The sequence below is a fragment of the Rhinolophus hipposideros genome (genome assembly GCF_964194185.1).
Source record: "Rhinolophus hipposideros genome assembly, chromosome: 20".
Lineage (NCBI taxonomy): Eukaryota > Metazoa > Chordata > Mammalia > Chiroptera > Rhinolophidae > Rhinolophus > Rhinolophus hipposideros.
This window is the reverse complement of record NC_138066.1, coordinates 40428873-40445829: the sequence shown is the minus strand read 5'-3', so window position 1 is coordinate 40445829 and position 16957 is coordinate 40428873. Positions and strand designations below refer to the sequence as shown.

The 16957-nt window shown below is 35.6% G+C and overlaps 1 protein-coding gene across 10 annotated transcripts in view; it reads right to left on the bottom strand.

The window, feature by feature from the left end:
* TANC2 (tetratricopeptide repeat, ankyrin repeat and coiled-coil containing 2) overlaps positions 1-16957 on the bottom strand; it is a 266923-nt gene that overhangs the window by 118600 nt on the left and 131366 nt on the right. Inside the window, exon 1 of one of the 10 annotated variants that reach the window (XM_081027316.1) lies at positions 6702-6717. The exons of the other annotated variants lie outside the window; for them this stretch is intronic. The gene's annotated coding sequence lies outside the window, so the exon portion shown is untranslated. Of the gene's footprint in view, positions 1-6701; positions 6718-16957 lie in introns of those variants that run through there. 10 annotated transcript variants of the gene reach the window in all.

Below are 16957 nucleotides of genomic sequence, written 5' to 3'. Positions count from 1 at the left end.
TTTGCGGCCCCAACCCCCGACCACCAGCCACTCATGCTGGCCACCGGCCACGCCTGGCAGCACACAGCCCGAAGCAGCCCAGCTCCAGGGAGAGCTGTTGTTCACAATCTAAGCTGTAGAGGACGCAGTTTACTGGCCCAGGTGGGAATCGAACCAACGACTTTGGCATTAGGAGCACGGAGCTCCAAGCACCTGAGCCACCAGGCCGGCCCTATTTTTAAAACTTTTAAATCTTCCCCCAAAGAAATTCTGTACCCTTTCAATAACTCTCCATTCCTCTCTCTTACTAGCCCCTAGTAATTTCTACTTTCTGTCTCTGTAAATTTGCCTATTCTACGTATCTCATATAAGTGGAATCACACAATATTTGTCCTTTTATGTCTAGCTTACCTTTGCATGTTTTCAAGTTTCATCCATGTGTAGCATGTACCAGAATTTTACTTTTTAAATTTCACGCCTTTTTATGACTGAATAATATTCCATTGTATGTATACACCACATTTCATTTACCTATTCATCTCATGTTGTATACTTGGATTGTTTCCACTTATTAGATATTATGAATAATGATAGTATGAACATTGTTGCACAAGTATTAGTCTAAATCTTTCTTCAATAAACTTTTGCCCACTATTTTAAGCATCCATTAATGTTTCTTGGCTAAATTAACATTATGCTTGCCAAATAATGATTTTTCTAAATCCATGAATTTATCTACAGTGTACATTCTCCATCCATCCACCCACCCACTCATCTATTCAACCACCTATCTCTCTAATTAAACTCAGATTCCAGTTAAACTCAGATTCCCATCTTATTCACTGAGTTATAATCTGTTACTATCATTACTTATTTTGTTGCTCAAATTTCCCAGATTTGGCCCTCTCAATTCGGCTCCTATAACCTTTTGACATATTCCTATCATTTTCTGGGCACTTCTTTGCTTTCTGGCACAAGATGTTCCAGGCTCATCTTGTACTTTCCCTGCCTTAGTCCTAGAATCAGTCCTCTTTCCAAGAAGCCCTGGTTCTTTTTACTGGAGAAGGGTATTTAGAATACCAGGCATGCTCATTGCTATTAGGATGTCATTGTCCTCGAAGTCCATGCAGTGGACAGTTAGGCAGTATATTCACACACATATATATGTACATGTATGCATACATTCACAAACACACATATATTCATTTTTATTTGCAAATCCATATGCAAACACATACCCCAAAAGTTCACAGTGATGCTCTAATTCCAATTCAATAGCATAGGGTTAATTCTAGTTTGTCTCCTTTCCAAAGTTGTAAATCTGTTCTCCAGTAGTGACAAATCTGGCTCTTGTTGTCCTCACGAATCTGTTCCCCCGACAGGTGACAAATTGCACTGTTGCTCGGTACCACCCTGCAGACAGGTGCTCAGCTCGTCCTGGTTGGGGACCTACCCCATGCTAGACAGACCTGAGCTACCACTGCTCCCAGTCAGAATCATTTTTTCAAAACTGATAAATAATTAACATACCATACACTCTATCCCCTTAAAGTGTACAATTCAGCGGCTTTTAGTATATATGTAAGGTTAGGCAAACATTCTACTCCCTAATTCCACAACCTTTTCATCACTCCAAAAGAAAACCCCTTTCAGGTTCATTTTTGCCTTGAAATTTAAACCCTGAAAATTCCTGATCTCTGGCATTCATTTTAATCCTGCTTGCAGACTGCTACATTCTTTCCATGCAATTAGCTTTTTAGGTTCTCTTTCTATTTAGGCTACTTTTCAGTGGTTACCAACTATAGGAATGATTCCTTTCAAACCTTTTCACTGAGGGATGCTAAACAAAGTCAGTATAAGGTTTTTCTTTGTAGTCTCATCAAGATAAATTTATTTCCAAATAGAGAACTTATAGAAATCACATAAAAAGGCATCGGGGAACTCAAGGTGACTCAAGGTGATTATGTCAAGGCACAAAACTTAAATAAAACTAAAAATATGATATATCTCAGATTTTTCACAGATTATCTTTTATTAACTATACTAACAGCTAGCACATATGTGGGTTAACTACATGAGAGATACTATTTCCAAACGTTTTATATATATTAACTCATTTAATTATCACAACCATGAGAGAAACACTCATCCCTATTTTACAAATAAGAAAAGTGAAGCATAGTTGGGATAAGTAACTTACCCAAATTCATATGTCTATTAAGTGGCTAAGCCAGGTAACCTGGATCTAGAACTCAGGCTCTTAACCCCTAAGTTACACTGTCATCCTTGATTCCAGTCTTGCACCATGTTGCTGGGTGTCACAGCCTACCTCCCCCCTGCCCAGGGTGTTAGCTCAAAACTCTCCAAATTCCTCTTAAATCCTCATACCAAGTATTTTACCTATCTTTTGTCTCATCCGTGACCATCCAGGAGATGTGAAGAGAGTGTCATCTTCATAACAAACACGCCCAATTAAGGTATGTCCCTAAACAAAGATAGTACTTTCCTTAAGTGGAATTCTACTGTGACTTCTTTAAAAATGATGAATTTGGAGTATGACAAACAAAACAAGATGGCTGGTAGGTTGTTAAAAAATAATCATGGTGAGACTATTACACAAAACAAATCACACAGCATCCGTACATTACATTTATTAAAACTATTTATATTCACAGCTCTTGGTTTTTATTTTGGCTATTTTATTTTGGCAGCTCCTAACTCCGAAGGCTGCTGGTTCGATTCCCCCATGGGCCAGTGGGCTCTCAACCACAAGGTTGCCAGTTCAATTCCTTGAGTCCTGCAAGGGATGGTGGGCAGCACACCCTGCAACTAAGATTGAACATGGCACCTTGAGCTGAGCTGCCACTGAGCTCCCGGATGACTCAGTTGGTTGGACCGCGTCCTCTCAACCACAAGGTTGCCGGTTCGACTCCCACAAGGGATGGTGGGCTGCTCCCCCTGCAACTAGAAAACGGCAACTGGACCTGGAGCTGAGCTGCACCCTCCACAACTAAGACTGAAAGGACAACAACTTGAAGCTGAACGGCACCCTCCACAACTAAGATTGAAAGGAAAACAACTTGACTTGGAAAAAAAAAAAGTCCTGGAAGTACACACTGTTTGTTCCCCAATAAAGTCCTGTTCCCCTTCCCCAATAAAATCTTTAAAAAAAAGGAAGAAAGAAATACAGCATCATAAAAACTAAAGGATTCTAAAATTTACGAGTATATGGACAGGTCCAGGAATAGTGATGATAACTTGAAGAATGACTTCTATTACTTGACATCAAGATTTAATATAATGCCAAAGTAATTAAGACAGAATATGACTGATACAAGCATAGATAAAAAGACCAATGGAACTGAATAAAGAATCCAGAAGCATATCTAAACATATAGAATCACCTTATTTAGGATAAAGGTGTCACTGCACTACTTTAGTAACAAGATGGTATTTTCAATAATTGGTGATGGATCAGTGATATGAATAAAAATGAAACATGTTTCTACCTCATAACACACACAAAAATCAATTCAAAATGGATTACAGAAATATGAAAGGTAAAACAATAAATTTTCTGGAGGATAACGTAACAGAATAGCAGTATGACCTAAGACTAGGCAAAGATTTCTTAAACACGACAAAAAGGGGCACTAACCACAAAAGAAAAGATTGGTAAAGTGAAGTTTATTAATAAGAAAAACTTCTGTTCACCAAAGACACCATTAATACGGTAAAAAGGCAAGCCACAGAGTGGGAAAAGGTAGCGAACATATATATAAAGAACTCAGACAAATCAATAAGAAAAATAAGATAATCCAACTTTAAAAAAAGAAAAAATATCTATACAGGAATTTACAAGAGGATAGCCAAATGACCAATAAACATATGCAACACTGCTCAACATTACTGGGAAATGATAATCAAAACCACAATGCTACACCACTACAAATGTGCAGTGCAGAATAAAACACAAAACAAAGACCTGATAATAGGGTAAAAGAGTATTTAAATACTATTGTGTTGGTGGAAATGTAAATTGATAGCATCAAATTTGGAAAAACTTTTAAGCTGAACATAATGAAAACCTTGTAACCCAGTATATCCATTACCACGTATATACCAAAAAGAGAAGTATACATAGGTGCATCAAAATATATGTAACAAACATTCATAGCATTGTTCATAATAGCCATCAACAGTAGACATACAATTATATATGACAGCAATAAAAGAGAATCTCACAAACATACTACTGAGCAAAAGAAGAGAGACTCAAAAGAGTATTTATTATACTAAATGATTTCTTTTATATAAATTTTGAGAACTAGTAAAAGAATAATTAATAATGGCAATCAGAATAGTGGTTATGCTTGTAGGGAGCAGAAAATTATATAGAGGAAGTATGGGAAAGCTTCTAGAGTGCTGGTAATATTTTATATCTTGATTTGGGTAGTGATTACATAGGTGCATTCATGTCATAATATTTTATAGCTGCATAATTATGACGTGTACCTTTCTGTATTTACGTAATATTTTAATTTTTAAAAATTACAGAAAATGGATTAAGGACACAGGACATTGAGTTTGAGAATTAAACAATACTCATAATATGTGGGTTTTTTCCTTCCAAGAAAGAAGTCTAGAATTAAGAAAAAAAGAAATGCTATATGTATTTAAAAATTTGTATAAAAAAAATTACTGCCACTCCTCAGTTAACAATTTAAAGTGGGGCAATAACATAGGATCAAGAGAAACCAGTGTATACAAGAACTATTTTATAAACTAAAGGAAGTGTTAGAGAGCAGAGGAAGAAACAAACTTGTCTTGGAACAGTGCAGGGAGGCAAAGGAGGGAAAAGTGTTCTTAGAGGAAACCATACTCAAAATTCTTGCAATGGAGGAGTTTGATTTTTTAACAGAAGTGTTAGGGAAAAAGAATAGAGGGGACAATTTTCAGATTCAAATCTGTATGACATATCACTTCAAAACAAATACAGAACTCTAAGATCAAAACTGATTAAATGTAATATAGTTAATGTTTTAAATGAATGTTTTATTTCTGGAATAATAATATTGGTAATAATAACAATAACTAATACTCCTTGAGATAATACTACCTGGTACTTTCTAAGTGCTTTACATGTATTAAATCATTTAATCTTCGTATTTCTTATCTCACAGAGAGTAAAAGTGAGGCACACAAAGATCAAGTTCTTGGCTTGCCCATGAATCTAGAGTTAGGTAAGTGGCAGAGTCAGTATTAGTCAAGGCTGTCTGGCTCCTGAGTCTAGATTCTTAACACCTCATTATTTGGCCAGGAAATATGTGATTATTGACTACGAATTGTTTACATGATTATTTTATTTTTATCTTTAACAGTATTTAGCAGAATTATCTGATGACAGACAACATAGGAAAGCATTCACTAATTCAATACATATTTACCGAGTACTTCCTCTGTGTCTAGCACTGTGTTAGGTGTTACATGTTCATTTATGAACACCAAGCATAATCTCTATCCTTAAGGAGATTATAGTCTCATGGGGGAAATTAGAAAACTAAATAACTTAATTAAGTCATAAATTAAATTAATTAAGTCAAATTAGACTCGGAGAAATATAATGCAGGCAGGACATACACAGAATGTTATAAAAAAGCAAGTGCTGAATATTTCTGAACACTTTGGTCTTCCTTTCACTTTTTTATTATTAAATTAAATTTACTGGGCTGACATCGGTTAATATATTATATAAGTTCAAGACTGTCTTTATTTTTCTTGATGACTCCAATTCCCCTTTCAAAGATGGTTTACACTTTACAAGATTTGCAAAAACTGCCTTCCACTTAAAGTAGTCAAACTGCAGAGGCATTAAACAATGATCCCAACTATGCCAAGATACAAAAACAGACACACAGATCAGTGGAACACAATAGAGAGCCCAGAAATAAACCCACACATATATGGTCAATTAACTTACAACAAAGGTGGCAAGAATTTACAATGGAAAAAGAAGAGTCTTTTCAATAAATGGTGTTTGGAAAACTGGACAGTCATGCAAAAAAATGAAATTAGACTACTATCTTATACCATGCACAAAAATTAAGTCAAATAGATTAAAGACTTCAACGGAAGACCTGAAACCATAAAACTCCTGAAAGATACCATAGGTGGTAAGCTCCCTGATATCAGTCTTGGTGATGATTTTTTTGGATCTGACTCCAAAGGCAAGGGCAACAAAAGTAAAAATAAACAAGTGGGACTACATCAAACTAAAAAGCTTCTTCTGCACAATGAAGGAAACCATCAACAAAATGAAAAGGCAAGCTACTGAATAGAAGAAGATATTTGGAAATCATGTATCTGATAAGGGATTAATAGCCAAAATATATAAAGAACTCACACAACTCAATAAAAAACAAGCAATCTGATTAAAAATGGGCAGAAGATGTGAATAGACATTTTTCCCAAAGAAGACATACAAATGGCCAAAAGGCACCATGAAAAGATACTCAACATCACTAATCATCAGAGAAATGCAAATCAAAACCACAATGAGATATTACTTATTCGAATGGTTATCATCAAAAAGACAAGAAATAAGTGTTGGTGAGGATGTGGAGAAAAGGGAACCCTCATGCATTGTTGATGGGAATGTAAATTGGTACAGCCACTATGGAAAACAGTATGGAGGTTTCGCAAAAAATAAAAAATATAACTACCATATCATCCAGCAATTCCACTTCTGGGTATTTATCTAAAGAAAACAAAAACACATTCAAAAAGGTATATGCACCCCTAATAGTTCACTGCAGCATTATTTACAATAGTCAAAATATGGAAACAACCTAAGTGTCCATCGATGGATGAATGAATAAAGATGTGGTACGTGTACACACACGAATACTACTCAGTCATAAAGAGAATGAATTCTTGCCATTTGGGACATCATGGGTGAACCTTGAGGGTTTTATGCTAAGTGAAATAAGTCAGACAGAGAAAGACAAACACCATTTGATTTCACTTATATGTGGAATCTAAAAAAAAATAAATGATCAAACAAAACAAATAAATACGGAGAACAGATTGGTGGCTGCCAGAGGGGAGGGAGGTTGGAGGCAAAGGGCGAAGGGAGTCAAGAAGTACAAACTTCCAGTCATAACATAAATAAGCTACAGGGATGTGACATACAGCATGGTGATTATAGTCAATAATATTGTGTTGCATATTTGACAGTTGCTAAGAGAATAAATCTTAAGGTTCTCATCACGAGAAAAAAAATTTGTAACTTTGTATGGTGACAGATGATAACTAAACTTATTTTGTTGATCATTTCCCTGTGTATACAAATATCAAATCATTATGTTGAATACGTATCATATATCAATTATATTTCAAATAAAAAAAACTGTACCAAGAAATGAATGTTTAATAGGTAATGTATCCAAACCTCTAATCTGTATTATATACATGGCAGGCTACACAAAGTTTAGTTTATAGATGCTTCTTAATTTTTAGCATTCTCTTAGCATTTTCACATTGAGCTGTTTACATTTTCCTTTACGACCTGTTAAATATAAACTGCTTGTTCTCATCTATTTCAAATCATGCAGAAATCTGTGTTACATTTAATCAAATAAAGAAACCCATGCTTTCTCTTTAACAGAATTACAAAACCTATGATTAGCTCGGCCCAACTGCCAAAGCAAACCTGGTTATGTTTTCATTTCTTAGTTCTTATATGATTACCTAAATTCTCTCTTTTTTGATGAATACTGAAAAATGGGTGACTGCTAAAAGCAGAGGCTACTTGTCACAGTAAGTGCTGAAGCCGAGAGGCTCTCCCCATCCTCCCCAAACTGAGCTCCCTGTGAGAATCGCTGCCTAACAGCAACCAAGAATGGAAGCAGCCACCACTCGTGGGACTCCACTCAGAACGGCTGACTTTAAAGCATTCCTCCCACTGCTTAGTTCCTATGGGCATCCTCGAAGAAGAGGGGGAAGAAACCAATGAAACAATTGTTGAAACGGAGGGATGGGTACATGGGAGGTTCTTTGGGTGTGTTTAAAATGTTACACAATAAAAATCTGGGCTTGTGTTCTTGTGCTCTGGTGATCCATTAAGAGAAGAGCTTCTCTCCACCTGATGCTCCTTTAGCCTGGGCCCCAGAATGAACACACACAGACCTGAGACCAACTTGAACCCCGGAGTTGCTCGGCCAATGTGCAGCCTGAAAGAGCCACTCCAACCAACACTTGCAAATCCATGGGTAAGAAAAAAAAATTGCTTATTTCTGGTTGTTGTAAATTTTAGGGTGGTTTGTTACACAGTATTATTGTGAGCATTTAATTTTTAGATATTTGAATCAAATACAATAACTTAATTCGCCATAATAATGGGTGCACAGCGGTATCTTGTGGTTTTAGTTTGCATTTCTCTGATGACTAATTATGTTGAGCATCTCTTCATGTGTTTATTGGCCACTCTTACATCTTCTTTTGTGAACGTCTCTTCAAATCTTTTGTACATGTAAAAAAATTAGGTTCTCTTCTTGTTAATTGTAAGAGTTCTTTTAGATATGCACAGTCTGACAATTAAGTTTGCAAATTCATCCTAGAAAAAGTGCTGCATACCCCACTGCTGAATATCACCACGGTCACCTTCGAAGGACTCCCCTGGGGAAGCTATGCACTGACGCCAGTGCCCAGTCCACCCTTCAAAGCAGTTTTGGAACTCTTTCTGGAATGACCATCAGAGATGTCATCATATTATCCTTGATGTCCTGAATGTCATCAAAATATCTTCCTTTCAGTATTTCCTTTATCTTCGGGTAAAGAAAGAAGTCATTGGGGGCCAGATCAGGTGAGTAAGGAGGGTGTTCCAGTACAGTTATTTGTTTACTGGCTAAAAACTCCCTCACAGACAGTGCCATGTGAGCTGGTGCACTGTCGTGATGCAAGAGCCATGAATTGTTGGCGAAAAGTTCAGGTCATCTAACTTTTTCATGCAGCCTTTTCAGCACTTCCAAATAGTAAACATGGTTAATTGTCCAGTTGGTACAAATTCATAATGAATAATCCTTCTGATATCAAAAAAAGGTTAGCAACATCGTTGCAACAAGTTCTCAAACTTAATTGTCTGACCTTGTAGATTCCATGTCATGTCCAAATCTGCCTCTGTCATTAGGAGGGACAGCCTGGCAGCTGTCATGGAGGTCACACAGCGCAGAGGAGTGAGAATGGCATAAGTGGCTGTAGAGGAGAATGCTAAGGTAAAGGTATAAACGACCCAGGCCAGGAAAAGAAAGAACTTGCAACTATGTTGTTCCAGGTGAAATATTGCTCTTGTCATTTTTAATACCACGGGTGCTATGCTATTGTTCTCATGAAGTGTAATGTAAAAATCACTTCTTTTTATGTGCATAAGTCTGAGACTTAGCAAAAAAAGCATTTCTTTTGTATATATTTTTGTTTATGTTCAAGCATGGAAGTACTATATGTTCTATGTTAGAATACTGTAATTATGTTATGTGAAAAATGTGTGTAAAGAAATGAAGACTACCCAAATAAGAGCAAGAAAGGCTATTTATTCAGAGCTTGTTATAGAGCAAGAGAGTCAGCCCCCATCACTTGCACTTGCCAGAGACTCAAAAGCAAGCAGAGGAGTAGAAAAGCTTCCCAGTGAGAGGGAAAAGGTAAGGCTTCAGGTATGCTCTGACTGGAGGCACTTGGCACAGAGAAGCTAAATGAGGGCCAACTAGAAGAGGAGCACACATTTAGCTTTCTCTGGTAGGTCCCAAGTTGGTAGTGAAGGTGCCAGTGAACAATCAAGCCCCGCTCATTTTGTTCCCATTGTTATAGGAGTTATTGTTGGCTTCCTGGACTGGTTGCTAGAGATGGTAGTCTCACTTCTTACCAGTCTGACTTGTAGGTAGTAGGCTGGCTTCCTGGGCTGGTTGCTTCAGATTGGGGGTCAGCGTTCTATTTTTACATATGGTCTGGCTATTGTATACATAGAGGGTGCCAAAAAAAATGTACACACATTTTAAGAAAGAAAAATATTGTATTAAAATTGTAATATTCAATATATATCGATAACAAAAGATGAATTCAAGTCACGTTTCTGCAATTACAAAAGGTACTCAAAGTGGTTACCATCAGCATAATTTTAATACAGGTTTTTCCTTTCTTAAAATGTGTATACATTTTTTTGGCACCCTCTCTATATTGAGTCTCCCAAAAGATAGTGTTAAGTTTATTCTTGTATTTCTTTTCTTTTTCCTGATCTTCGAGGATAAATGTGTCACATTTGGCTAACAGATATTTTCCTGAAATCCTCATTCTTTGTTTTATTTTAATTGATTATGTTCTCTAATTACATTTATTATGGTTTACTCATAGCTCAGTTGGCTGCCATGGCAGAATTCTGATCCAGTGAAGTTTTATGCCCCTTCCCATGTGCTAGTCACATTGGCCTTGTATGTAGCCTTCTTTCCATGACAGGAGAAAGTTTTAAAAAAAATACGATATAACAAATAAAAAACCACTTAAGGACACCATAGTGAAATTATAGTTAGTCCTCACTTAACATTGTTGATAGGTTCTGCAACTTTAAGCAAAACTACATACAACAAAACCAATTTTATGATAGGCTAATTGATATAAACAAGAGTTAAACTCCTATGGCAACTCACCAATGTTACAATGAAATGACACTAAACGAAACTACGTTATTGAAGGACCTGCTGCACCTTATTAACACAGATTAAAAAATCATGGTTCCAGTTGTTCAAGCTTATGAGCCCCTTTGCAGTTAATTAGAGAGTGAACAGAGGTACTCTTAGTAGAGAAAACTGTTATTTACATACATTTATAACGCACTAAGTTTTTCATTTTCTCTTCCTTTGACTTCTTTGGTGCATTTCATTCATTCAACACACAATGAATGAACATCTACTATGTAGTAGTCATTACATTAAGCACTATGTATATAGTGGCAAGCATAAGACAAAACAATGTATGAAATTGTCCAAATGGGTGTTTTTGATAATTTTAGTGTTTACTTTTTGTCTCGATATTTGAGAAGAAATGACTGAGGGATAACTGTTATCCAACAGCTTTCATTAGAAAAATACTTTGGTAATTCAGCTATACAATAGTCGCCCCTTATCCGCAGTTTTGCTTTCTGCGGTTATGGTCAACTGCAGTCTGAAAATATGAAATGGAAAATTCCAGAAATAAACAATTCATAAGTTTTAAATTACGTGCAGCTCTGAGTAGCATGATAAAAATCTTGTCCAGTGTATCCACGCTGTATATGATAGCTCATTAGTTACTCAGTAGCCATCTCAGTTATCAGATCGACTATTGTGGTATCACAGTGCTTGGGTTCAAATAACCCTTATTTTAATAATGGTCCCAAAGCACAAGAGTAGTAATATTGGCAATTTGGATATGCTAAAGAGAAGTCATAAAATTTATCACAGGTATGTACGTATAGGAAGAAACATAGTATATATAGCTTTCAGTACTATCTGCAGTTTTAGGCATCCACTGGGGATCTTGGAACCATCCCCTGTGGATAAGGGATACTACTGTAGTTTAACACTTTCTTTTCTCTAGGGCAAACACCACATCTGTATCATTACAAAAAATGTTACCTGATGAGGGACTGGATATGACATATGTTGTACTGGAGAATTCATTGTATAGAACAAATTTTAACTAAGAAAATACGAATCTTTGCTCTGGTAAGGTACCAGAAAACCTCATCCATAATTTATGCTCTTGGTAGTGAAAGTTTTACATGCATACAAATGAATTCCAACCAGTATTCTTTCACTTTAAGACTTAGAAAAATTATATAAAACAAATAACACCTTTAGATTTTAAGGATAGCCTTCTATTCTGTAATACCAAAGATAATTCACATGGATTAAGAGTGAGTCTTTAATATATATATATATATATATACATATATATATATTAGGAATCTTGTGGTATAATACAAAAAATGTATTATGTGGCTTTTGATACTCAATGTTTTAATAGAACATTAACCAGCAGATAAGAAAATTCCTTTAAAATTGGTTTGTCACAGAGCCAAGCACTGGAAAGCCAAACTGGAGTAAGCTTGTCTCATGATCCTCTTCAAACATTAAAAGAAATTCTCCAATCATTTTGCATGATGCCTCCTACTCCCTATTAAATTATTTTTTTCTGGCAGCAATATAAACATCAGTTTCATCTACTTAGAGTTATAATTTAACTATTATGGTTATTGTAGAAGGTAAGATAAAAGCAGAAAATATAGTAATGCTGAACCTACCTCAATGATCTATGAAATACACTTGGGGTTTGTGGCTGAATGAAGCAGACATTTTCCCTCCCCAATTTAACTGTAACAGGTCAAATAACAGCAGATGGACATCAGGAGCAGAAAGGCAAGTTTTCAACAATTCAGGGGAGTATCATAACAACAACAGGCAAAACTTGTCAAAATTTTTATGTAAAACATTGATTTCGTTGAGATTGAGTTTCTAAGTCCAAACAGGAGACAGCTTGCTTAAAGAAGTGGACCATGAACCAACTCTAAAAGCCTGTTTGAAAAGGGAACTTCTTTATATTTCAAGACATCAACTGGCTAATAATATTAGTATCATTTCAATTTATTATATACCTTCCAGAATTTAAGGGGACTGGTTTGTCCAAAGAGGTAGTGTTCTAAGATGGTTTTAGTGTGCCCATCTAGCTTCATGGGGAGCATAGACCAGAGAAATAAAGATGCACCTTATACTTCAGGATGTGCAAGCAATCTAAAAATACAAGTGCTAGAATTTTTTCCCCCCAAAAGAAACAATGGTGACAGGAACCTTTCAGCAATTGAAGATTCTCCAGCTGATGACAACAAATAAAAACTGGACAAAGTATGTTTTAAAAATCTTTTAAAAAGCATTAAAGACCTACAAAGTGGTGATAAATCACCAAGACCAGAGCAGAGAAAAGATGAAGATCTTGCCCAGCATGAAGGGCCACTTTGGCACTGGGGGCATTTGTTACTGGCAAAGAAGGATTGAGCAAATGAGCTGTGCTTTCTGAATGTCTCAAAAGGTCAGGGAACAAAATTGGAATCTAGGAGCTGCGTAGAGTGGAAATTCTATTAAAATACCCACACTTTGGGCTGAGACCCTTAAGACCTATACTCTAGGAGTAAAGATAAAGCAGAAGTAAACTAGGTGTTGCAGTCCTGATTTGTGTCATCTCATTAGCCTGGAAAACCTCAAAACCTCAACTTGGATTGAACTGGTCTCAGGTGGCAGAAGAAAATGAAAAACCTCTCCAGAGAAAGAAAAAAATAAACATCCTACCTTCAGATTATTTCTACAAATATTTTCAAATACTAAATCTAGCCCACAAAAATAATTAGGGGTATGAAAAGAGAATTGGCAGAAATAATAGACGAAAGAAATAGTAGTAAAGGTGATGAGGTTAGAGTACTGTCGTTAATTAACCTCTTTGGACAATTTTTAGTATAATATAAAAATGTGGTGGAAAAGAGCTACAGTGTATGGGAAAATGAGTGGTAGAGATTAGAGGAAGGAAAGAGCAGTGGAAGGGTTATTATACAAGAATAAGAATCGTTTGATATGGTGATCATTTCACTATACAGATACTGAATCATTATGTTGCATACCTGAAATTAGTATAATGTTGTACGTCAATTATACCCCAATTTTAAAAAAGAGTCATTTGATGATCACAGTGTTGGAGATAGCAAATATTTCCTAAAACCACTAGAGGTTATTGGTTGAGGAAATTCTCCCTTAGTTCTTTTCAAAGTAACTTCACAGTTCAATTATTGAATCACACGTAATGCTTCTTCCTGGTATAACAAAACCATAGTAGTTAATAACAAATGATATTCCAAACAGGAGCATATGTAAGGGAATAAAGGATCTAAATCAGGCATTCTCTGGTACATGCTCTTTTGGAAGTCTGTGAATCCCCTGAAATTGTATGTTTTAATACGGAGAGAGTAAGGAATATTTTCATTCTGCCATCCTCCGGTTCTTCTTTGCTACTTCCTAAAAAAGTTAACAACTCTCAGTAATCCATATGAGATTACAAACTCTAGTACCTTCAGATAGATACAAGCAGTTTTAATGTATCTGGCAAGGCTAGGGGTAGGTAGTAGGAAATGATAAAGTGTATGTTGAATTGCAGTGCATACAGCGAATATGAAGGTATTCTAATTTTTAAAAATGTGCTTGCCAAACAATTGTTTGCCTAGAAAAATTTGTCTACTGCTTTAAAGTCAAATATTAGTTGGAGGTTAAGATGATAGTCTGAGATATTTTCCATAGTTCTGAGAACAATCTCTCAATGTGGAGGGTACAGAAGCCTGAACTGTTTGAATCTCTCCTATTAACCCTTCTTTTCCCTTGCCTCCCTTCTAAATTATTGCCTTCTTTAACTCATCTAGGGCCTAAATTAAAGAATCCACTCTTAGGAAAAAATATCCAGTTGCAGAGGGAAGTATTTAGAAAACTAGCTTTAGGATATGGAATGGGAGTTATCAATAATGCAACTTTGTTAGAATACTCTAGTCTTTGAGTCATTAATTTTGATTTGTTGAGATTATTCTTCAGATAGGGAAACTATTACATAGGGAAAATAAACATAAATGTTTTATTTTTTTAAAACTAGACAACATGCAAAATTTTGTATGAAGGTGCAATTTTCTGGAGAGGTTGTTTATAAATTTCATCAGAAGTCATTTGCCAATATGTACACATATATCAAATTATCATGTACAATTTAAACTTAAGCAATGTTGCACATCAATTATATCTCAATAAAGCTGGGGAAGACAAAGAAAAAACTATATGTTCCCTAAAAACAATAAGTAAATTTATCTACTTAATCTTTAATAATCCTGTAGTATTTTTACTGATAATTTAGATATACACAAAGAAATGGCAAAAAAACATTCCTCCAAACACACACACAGGGTGGTTCTACATTTTGCTATTTAGGAATGAAAACACTGTAAGGTTAGGGACTCTGCATTTTAAAAAACTTATTAGTTTGGCACTTCTCTAAGAGAACAGGCTTTTAAATGCTTAAAATCTCCCACCACAACATCCCACTATTCTGTTTCTCTCTCACGGGAAGTGGTAATCACTGTAGAGACAGAGATAGAAAGTACTCATTGCTTGGCAACACTTACACTAGTGCTTCCTTGCCTACATAACTGCCCCCAATGTACAAGAAGTTCCACATCCCATCAATGTATGCTATTTGGCTGAAATGAAAAACAGCATTTGACAAGCTCAAGAACCATAAATACTTTACTGAAATCTCTAAGAATGATAGTTCTCATTGAATGTTCCTCTGGGTTTTACACTGAGGTTTCTGAAGTCTGCGTTGAATAGATACATGTCTGAGATACAAATTATGGTAAAGATGTGTTACTTCTGTAATATGGTATCTATATTATTCCCTTATTGGCCTGGGTTTCCTTACCTATAGCATAGTTTATTCTAATGTGGAAAGCAAGGCATTTATATACTGGTCAAAATAGAAAAAGAATTATCTTCAAAAGTCATGGTTGTCTAAATGGCAAATTTATTCTGTTGGCTTCCAAATCTGGAATTTATTTTCGAAATTGCACACTAAATAATGTAATGTAATTACTCAGGCTTAAAGAGAAAAGCATCATTCCAGGAAGAAGTATTTCACTGTACTGTAATAGTCAGCACAGATTAAGGGGAAAGACCTACAGATAAGGTATATGAAAATCAGCAGAGGAGTTTTGAATATAAAAAGGGTGAGATACCAGGAATTCTGGTGAGCCAGTAGCTAAAATCCTCAAAGAATGAATGGTACAACCTCAGAGTCTAGACAAACTGCAACAAGATATAGTGACTGGTACAGTTTGATGATATGAGATTTAAAGCTGAAGTGTTAGGGAAGAAAGTTGAATGACCTAGAACTGATTCTCCCGGGTCAGCTCTTATTATAATTTGAGTATGTTTCATATATTCTTGATTAATTTTTCTATCCTTATCTATCTATCTATCTATCTATCTATCTATCTATCTATCTATCTATCTACCTACCTACCTACCTACCTACCTACCTACCTACCTATCTGAGCGTTTCTCTCTACCTTTTATTGATATTTTCCTTGTTTGAAAAATGTTTCTATTTTTAGTAGCTGCTATTATTTCATAATTGAGAACACTTATTCATTTAAAATTTGTTGAGTACTATGTAGCAGACACTGGTCTGAAAGCTAGGGGATACAGTGACGAGAAAGCTAAGCAAGTCCCACGCTCACAGACCTTACAGTTTAGCACAGTTCATTGAGCATAAAATCACATCCCAGTTCCCCGGATCACAGTTTAGGAAATCGTGTTCTAAGTAAGAATATCTGTTCTAATATGGCAAAGATAGCCTAAGATGGTAATTGAATATAGTAATTTTCTATAATGTATACGGTTCATATAATTTTTTTAGCATGAGTATGTTTAAAGACTGACCACATCGGTAAGGGGAATGATGGTATATTTTTTTTAAAAATTTTGAATAGTGGTACGAGAGAAAAGTACAGTATAAAGGGCTGGTAAATTAGCTTTGCTCTTTATTCTCCCTGTCTATATTGATCAAGAAAAATCAGGACTGGGAGATAAATCAGCAAATGTTAGCTGCAGTATCAGAACCTTACTATGGCCCCATGAGACAGATTTTTCCAAGCCCTAACCTCATGAAAGTGGCATGAACTACTTTATATCACTTAGCTGTTTTTAGTGAATATATTTTTCTATGTAAGTCAAAATCCATTACAGTAAATTTAAATGTATGATAGCACTGAGTATAAATTGCTTAATAGTCAGTACAGATTAATCTAATAATTTGTAGCCTGTACATAATCTGTACAAACAAATCAAGGGGAAGGATACATACAGTCAGTTAT